Source organism: Anser anser (genome assembly GCF_964211835.1).
Source record: "Anser anser genome assembly, chromosome: Z".
NCBI lineage: Eukaryota > Metazoa > Chordata > Aves > Anseriformes > Anatidae > Anser > Anser anser.
The window spans coordinates 56,964,018-56,972,252 of NC_139723.1; the positions used below are offsets into that span (position 1 = coordinate 56,964,018).

The following is an 8,235-nucleotide window of genomic DNA, read 5'->3' on the forward strand; positions in this document are numbered from 1 at the left end:
TTATAACTCATCCAGTCTATTTTAATTAATGTTTTCAGTGACTTGAGCCCTGAAGTAAAGGATTCAAACACAAATTCACAGAGGGAAGTAGCATTTAAGAGACATGCTGTAGGTATAACAGCACATTCACAAGTATCACCAAGTAGGTCATCCACCTTTTTGCACAGCAATCTAAAAATACACATGCTCATAAATCTCAGCAAATAAAGATGCTACTAATATTATTGCTTCTTTCTTTACCCAATCACTTGTAAGCACAGCAGTCCACAAACTCTGACCATGTCAAAAGCACTCCCAATTTTTACTGATATCTCTCTCTAGCAATAAAACAGAGATTTATGTGTTAAAAGCTACAAAAGAGAAAGAATCATCCCAGATGACTAAATCACACTGTTTCTGGTGGGTAGCTTAGTAACTGAACTCTTTATCCCCTGAAGGACCACTCAAACCATTTGTTTTCATTTTCTTGACATCCTGTCAGTGTAACATAACTGGATGTGCTGTTCTGCTTGTTATTTTCTGGGATGAAAATGACTGGCTTTGCTGAGGAATCTTAAGAAGCAATGAATAATATGTTAGAGGAATAGACTCAGTCATGTGATCTGTTAGGAAAGAACATTTGCTCATAAGCCCATTAACAAACTACAGAAGTCAGTGAAGATCTCAGGAACTAGGTCATTCACTTGGGAGGAACTATGACATGCTCTCTTTATAATCCCTGAAAAGAGATTCACTTGATGAAATTTTAGTACTTTTTGAAGCTGGCCATTTCAGAAAGGATGCCGTTTTCCTACACAGAATAGCTGCTCAACTGTTGAATGCTTTGTTACTTTTATGCTTTCATTCTCCCTGCATTGCCAAAGGAGGTGGCAGTCATTGTGACGGTATTACAGACTTCAGGAGAAAGCAATAATATCTGGGGTATTGGCATGCAGTGGGTTAAAACATTATGTCACCCAGACCTTTTGTTTCAGGCACAATGATCTAGAATTTTTGGCTTAGGGAACAAGAGAACACAAGTTCAGTGATTTCACCCTAGCCTCTAGTGGACATTAATCCACATCACAAAAGCATCAGGCAATTTGTCAGGAAGTTATACACTCAGTTCAAAGCAGAACCTAAGACTAGTGAGTTCTGAGGGTGGTGCTGGGTAAGAATCACTGTTTCTTTTCCCATAGGGTTTTCACTGTATTTAATGTCAACACCACTTGCTCCAGGCATTTACTAGATAATCATTTTCGTTCACATACCTGCCTGTAGAAGTGATGGGAGAATTTTAAAGGGGGAGTATTGTGAAACTTGCATACATACCGAGGAAACAGAACTGCTTGTAACAAAGGCAGAGATGCAGCCTGTAGCAGGGTAATATTAGAGCTACAGTCTCCCAGAGACATTATGCACCTGAGAATCCTGCTGGAAATAAATTTCTCCTCTGCCTCCTCCTTGCTCTCAGGGGATGATAAGTTACTGGTAGCCTAAGAGTGTTAAAAGTCTTCCTTGTACTTCCAACAGTAGTTCTACTACAAAGATCAACAGAAAAGCAGTGGTATAGAGAACATTGCCTACCCTCCCAACTCCCACCCCCCTTCTGGTAAGGGAATAACAAAGAAAAGATTCCAGCTTCCTTCTAAGTGGAAAGACCAAATAACTCCTCAAAAAGGAAAAGGAGGCTGTTACATCACATCATGTCCTTGGAAAGACTACGCAGCCCAAACAAGACTCCAGGATTTCACCTTTTCCTTCTACAAAGTTCTCGTTTTTAAGAAAAGAAAACAACTGGAAAAAATACATTCATTTTCTGTTAATTCTCTTTTAAGAAGAGCCCTAGTGGGAGAAAATGAAGCAAAATATAAAAACACAGAATGTTTGGTGTATTTTATGCATTATTACTTTATAATCCTATGCCTGAATCAGAATTACCTCTATCTCTCAGGAATAACATGGAAAATCCCTAAAACAGGAATGAATAGAATAGAATAGAATAGAATAGAATAGAATAGAATAGAATAGAATAGAATAGAATAGAATAGAATAGAATAGAATAGAATAGAATAGTTCAATTGGAAGGGACCTACAAAGATCATCTAGTCCAACTGCCTGACCTCTTCAGAGCCAACCAAAAGGTAAAGCATATTATAAAGGGCTTTATCCAAATGACTTTTGAACAGGTCAGTGACTGACAGGCATGGAGCACCAACCACCACTCTAGGAAGCCTGTTCCAGTGTTTGACCACCCTCACAGTACAGAAATGTTTCCTAATACCAGTCTGAACCTCCCCTGGCACAGTTTCATGCCATTCCCACACATCCTGTCATCGGTGACCAGAGAGAAGAGACTGGCATCTTCCTCTCACTTCCCCTCCTCAGGAAGTTGCAGAGAGCAATGAGGTCACCTTTCAGCCTCCTTTTCTGCAGACTGGACAACCCAAGCGTCCTCAGTATCTCCTAACAGGACATGCCTTCCAGTGCTTCTACCAGTTTTGTTGCCTTCCTCTGGATGCATTCAAGTATCTTAACATTCTTTTTATGCGGAGCCCAGAACTGCATACAATATTCAAGGTGAAGCCATATCAGTGCTAAGTACAGTAGCAGAATCACCACTTTTGACCAGATGCCTACACTGTGCTTAACTGCACTACAAAATGGGGGTTTATCTTTTTGGCTGCCAGGGCACACTGCTGGTTCATGTTGAGCCTGCTGTCATCAAGCACCCCCAGTCTATACCTGTGTCTGGCATAACTCCATCCCAGGTGCTGAACCTGGCATTTTCCTTTGTTGAACTTCATGCTATTGAGGATTGTCCAACTCTCCAAGGTACTGTAAGTAGATTCTTCTGCAGAGCCTCTTGTCCCTGCAAAGAGTCAACAGCAGCTCACAGTTTAGGATCACCAGCAAACTCGCTAAGGAAGTGTTCAACTCCTGCATCCAGATCATTAATAATAGCACTGTCCCTAGAATTGAGCCCTGGGGAGCACTGCTGGTGACAAGTCACCAGCCAAATGCAGCCCCGTTCACTACAACTATTTTGGGCTCTACCATTCCACCAGTTTATCACCCAGTGTAGCATAAACCTGTTCATCTCGCAGTTGGGTGATTTTTCCAGAAGGATATTGTGAGGGATAGTATCAAAGGCCTTACTAAAATCCAGAAAAGTTACATTCACTGCCTTCCTTTCACCACTAAGTGGTTGACCTAATTGAAGAGACCAAACTACTAAGGCAGGACTTTCCCTTCACAAAGCCTTGTTAACTATGCCTGATAATACTGTTTTCTTAGAAGGCCTTTCAGTATCCCCCAGGACAATCCTCTCCATAACTTGTACAGGCAGTGAGGTTAAACTAACAGGTCTGTAGTCTTCTGGGTCTTCTCTCACACCTTTTTTTGTAAATGAGTATAACACTGGCTAGCTTCCAGTCAGCAGGGATCTTCCCAGACTCCCAAGACCTTTGGTAAATTTTTGAGAGGGGTCCAGCTATGGTATCTGCTAACTCCTTCAGCACTCTGGGGTGAATCCCATCAGGTGCCATGGATTTATGAATATTCACCTTAGAATTCCCTTAGAATTTCAGGTGGCCACAAATGGAAAGTCACTGCTACCCTAGTCATGGTCCTCCAGTCCAGAGAATACCTGTATAATCCAACCTCAGATGAGAATTCTATTCATCCATTAGTTTGTAATCTCTTATTGTACCACATATTTTGCTTTAGTAAGGCATTTAACCAGAAGAATGTGTATACTTGGCAACAGTTATATATAAAAGGAAGAATGCAACTTCTCTAGGGTCTAAATCCACATTTTGAATAGTCCTTTTAAAATATATTTAGTAAGTAATATATTTGTGCAAGTTTTAGCACCAAGAAACAAAATTCTGTATCATATTCTTGTATTTCTTTATCATGCTACAGTATAATTCTGATGGCTGCAACCCTTGGTAATGCCTACCAGAACACCACAAGAAGCATAAAAGCAACACTGAGATAGAAGATATGTTAATGCATAATCAACATGGACAGGCCCATCATAACATCACTTGTCCTGCAGCTTCTGCCTAACTTTAGATCTGACAGTTTCTTCCTGGTATACACATCTGTGTTGTACCATTCCATGTTTTATGATACAGGACACTCAAGACACTATTTTTTCATCACAGCCAAATTGCTCCTGAACTTCCTCTGCACTTCACACTGTTTTTTGTGAATCATCTTGTATTGATACTCTCATAGAAAGTTAAACATCTTTTTTTATGTATCATTGTAACTTTGCCCACTATGTTTTTGTTTTTGGTTTTTTTTTGTAGCATCAGTTAGCAACTCTTGACTTCACATACCATTAGCTATCCTTACCCTAGTTGATTTTTAAGATACATAAACTATTGGCTCCAGTTCCTGATTTCAGAATGTCACCAACCTGACAAACTATCTGTCAGATTTTCCAGTGCCTCCTCATAATTATGTTGCTGTCTCCACACAGGAAACATTACTATGTATTTCCATCTTTAACACCCACCACTTCCATTATATTTGTAATGTCTTCCATCACAGTTAATCAGGGGCTTGCTTTAACAGATGTTTTTTACTTTATCCATATGTGTTTCATTACTGTGTTTTATTTATCCTGTTTATTTCAATCACCTGTTGTCATTCACCCTACCTGAAGGATGATCTTCTGTTCATATATGTTCTTCATGTACTGACACTGATCCAGGAACTCCTGTTGACCCTCTTTGAACACAAATATGAAATAAGCCATATTCAGTCAGGGTTTACACTGAAAACTTATTTCACAATTGCTCTAAGAGTACTCAGACCTGCTTATCCTCAATTAAAATAAAAAATCCAGTTCAGGAAGTGCACGTGCTGGTATAACCTGGAAGGATGAAGCTCTAGCTTATTCTACCAACACAGTTGTGACTGGATTACTTTCAACATCAAGTTAAAAAAACATACGTATGCCTGTATAAATAAGCATATCCATAGAAATTTTTTACACCTGATTGTGTCAAGTCAGCTCCCAGTAGCAGGAGAATAACATTGTCTGTAACAATGACCTTTCAGAGACATATCAAGGGCCCCTGACAGCACAGGCTGGAAAGCTCGGAAAGACAGTACTGGGAGCTCCAGGGCCAGTCACACAAATGGCCAGTTGCTGACATGCAGCTGTGTAACAGCCTAGTGAAGCTGCCTGTAATGATAGCGCGGATGGAGCTGCCTTAAAAGTGTACAGATTACAAGAAAACCAATCGGTTGTGCTAGTGTCATCCCTCAGAAATAACTATGCAAAGCTAACCACTCTGGCATGTCGTACTGCATGGTCACTTCTGTAAGTATTGTCCTTTCATCATTCAGGGGAAAAATATACTTAAGTGTTTGGTTTAACGTTTTGCTAGTTCTGCTCAGCAGGTCTGGCTATCTGCCTTTTTAGACTAGCTGATAAATGTAAATGAGATAGGTTATGTCTATAAATCCTAAGCCAAGAGAAGTACTGTAATTCCAGGTGTGCTGCATATACAGCATGGCAAGTACTTGCTACCACCAGCATTGAAGTTTAACTCATGGACAATTCATTATCAATGAACCTTAACTCATTCACATAATCAATGTTATCTGAGGGGATGCTTGCAGTTTCTGTATTAGACACCACAAGGTTTGGAGGGAAAGCCCCTAACATCCCACTGTTCCTGAAAAGACAGGGAGCATGGGGGCAGCTCTCAAAAAGGCTCTCAGATGCCAGGCTTGAAACCATGGAGACAAACCAAAATGCAGGAAATGCTGTCAAAGAGAGAAAACATCAGTACATAAACATCAGTGCAAAACAAATATGTAAATGAAAGCTAATATCGCTGGGGTAGAATGGGGATAAGTGTAGGTGCCCATGTGACTAGTTACTAGGTGGGATCTTCTATGGTTTTGGTCTGTAAAGGTGCTAGAAGCATAAATTTTAAACACTCATGAATTCACTAAAAAAGCTCCCATATCAGTGGATCTGCAGGATGATGGTCAATTAAACTGTGAAAACAAAGGTAGTACCATTAACTACCTGAATAGTGAATAGGCTGTTAACATACTAAAAAGAATGAAAAGCAGCAAGCTGCCTCCCAAATTGAATTAAACTGCTTCTGGAGTTTCTAAGTAGTTTTGTTAAAAATAAGACTCTGCTTAGTGGAAAAGAGTGGAAGCTCAACGATACTGCCCATTAAACTTCAGTAAGAATCTCCCAAAAATTACAAGCAAAGATTTCAGTTCAAAAGTAGTTTTATTTCCATTATGTAGCTGTGGCCAGAGAAAAGAATCAACATAGACTAAAAAGCAGCAAATCAGATTCTTTAAAGCTTTACAAAAAGGCAAGCCTTCTGCTTTGCCCAGTGTTAGAGCAAAGCTGTTAAGTGTTAATGCATATAATCTATCTAGCCAGCTAACTAGTTTAATCCATCACACAGTGTGTGGAAACATAAAAGCAACCCAACTGTGACAAGTTAATAGTAGGGCTAGGCAGTAAAACAGTAACAAAAACACACTTTGATTAATGATCCTGAATTGTCCATCTCTAGTATAGATGGCTTTTGCCTAGGTTTATTTAGTGGCCAATCAATGCAAAATAGATCTTGTAATTTAAAGCATTACACCAGACCAGAAGCATTGCCCTATACTGATAAAAGATGGAGAATATACCACGTTTTCATAGGGAATAAAAGTAACAATTTATACAACTAGAGGTGCTTCAGAGGAAGAGAGAATTAAAATACACCTAACTCAGGGATCATTCCAGTAATACTTGCAGTGGAAGGGATGCTATAATTTCAATAAAAAACATGCCAGACTATTATTCAATGCTTAAAGCAAAATCTTCTTTGACTACTAAAAAGTGTGATATGCTTCCCTTTCCTCCTGTCTTAGTTTCTATTTCTCTAACTCACAAGCAGCTTCCAAACAAGGTCAGGAAAACAACTTAACGAAATGTCAGAAGAAAACTTGCTTTCTTGGCATCTCTCAAATCCATGTTGTTTTGTATCAAATGGGTAGACACACTTTGGGATACATCAGTGCACCAAACATTCAGCACTACTCCTTTAGTCCATACAGCCATTCCTGTTAAAAACACCACTGAAAGAATACACATTCCACAATTCCTCTGAACTCAGGTTGTGGGAAGCCTGCGACAGCCTGCGACAGCCTGCGACAGAGCCTTCCAAACTGAGAAATGCAGGCATCTGTTACATCCCAAAGGAGTGCTGCAAATATCAAGCTGTAGAGCTTAATTACCTCCTCTTGACATTTTTCATCCAAAATAGGTATTCTACCACTCTGCAAAATAAATGTAATAGGGCATAGGATATTCCTAAACATGCCTTCTGTTGAAACTCTTTAGAGATTAAACTTGTAACAATGCAAAGGGCAATGAAATAAGATAGTAAACTAGCTGTAAGACCTTTTACGTTTGCTGAGAAATAAAGGCTAGAATGACTCAAGGAAAAAAAAAAAAGTCTCTGTACTGGATAAGTTGTGAAAAACACTAGAACAAGTGTGGAGTAAGTGAAAAGAAATCTCTTTTGCTGCACAGCAAAAAACTGCACGGATTCTACACCTGCATGACAACACAGTGCATGATTTGAGTCCTAGACTGAAAGACTAGATTAACAATCAAGTCTGTCTCTCTTGCTTGTGGACAATACACAATATAGTGAGCTTTCAATTTGAGATAATTAATAATGCTAACCCTTCTGACCTGTATAGCTGGTCAGTGTGGGATTCCATGAGCAACTTGCAGTGGAAAGTGGAAATGATGAATGAGTCTTGTCACTGAACAGCAATCAGTTATCTTCAAAGAGTACAACATCCCATTTCCATCTATACAGAAAATAATCAGGGAACTGGAGATGGTTACTTCAACCACAGCTTTGAAGCATCCTGCCAGCCATCACACAGCACACCAGGCACTCTGTTCATTGTAATGCCGTTTGTGGAGTTTCAGGTTGTTTAGGGCTTACTGCTCTTTCTCTCGTCCGGCATGCACTTCTCCATTCTGTCACACAAGGCCTCTACCCAAACATAGATAAGTCACATTTCATTCTCTACTGCTTAAGTTTTAAATTACATTCATTCTTACCTTTGGTGTAAGTTGTGGTGAGGTGCAGAAGGACTTCATAGGACTTCATACTTTATAACCAATGTCATAGCTAACACAAACTGACTCATGAAACAGTTCAAAACGGGTCTGTAACAAAAGAAAATGCATCA

General features: G+C 39.5%; 1 long non-coding RNA gene across 1 annotated transcript; it reads right to left on the minus strand.

Annotated features, from left to right (window-relative positions):
• Window positions 1-2,728: 2,728 nt before the first annotated feature.
• On the minus strand, window positions 2,729-7,908 carry LOC310890271. The gene is made up of 3 exons (XR_014577149.1): window positions 7,724-7,908; window positions 4,652-4,722; window positions 2,729-2,851 (listed from the first exon to the last, which is right to left on the minus strand). It is a non-coding gene; the product is annotated as an uncharacterized lncRNA (long non-coding RNA).
• Window positions 7,909-8,235: the final 327 nt, after the last annotated feature.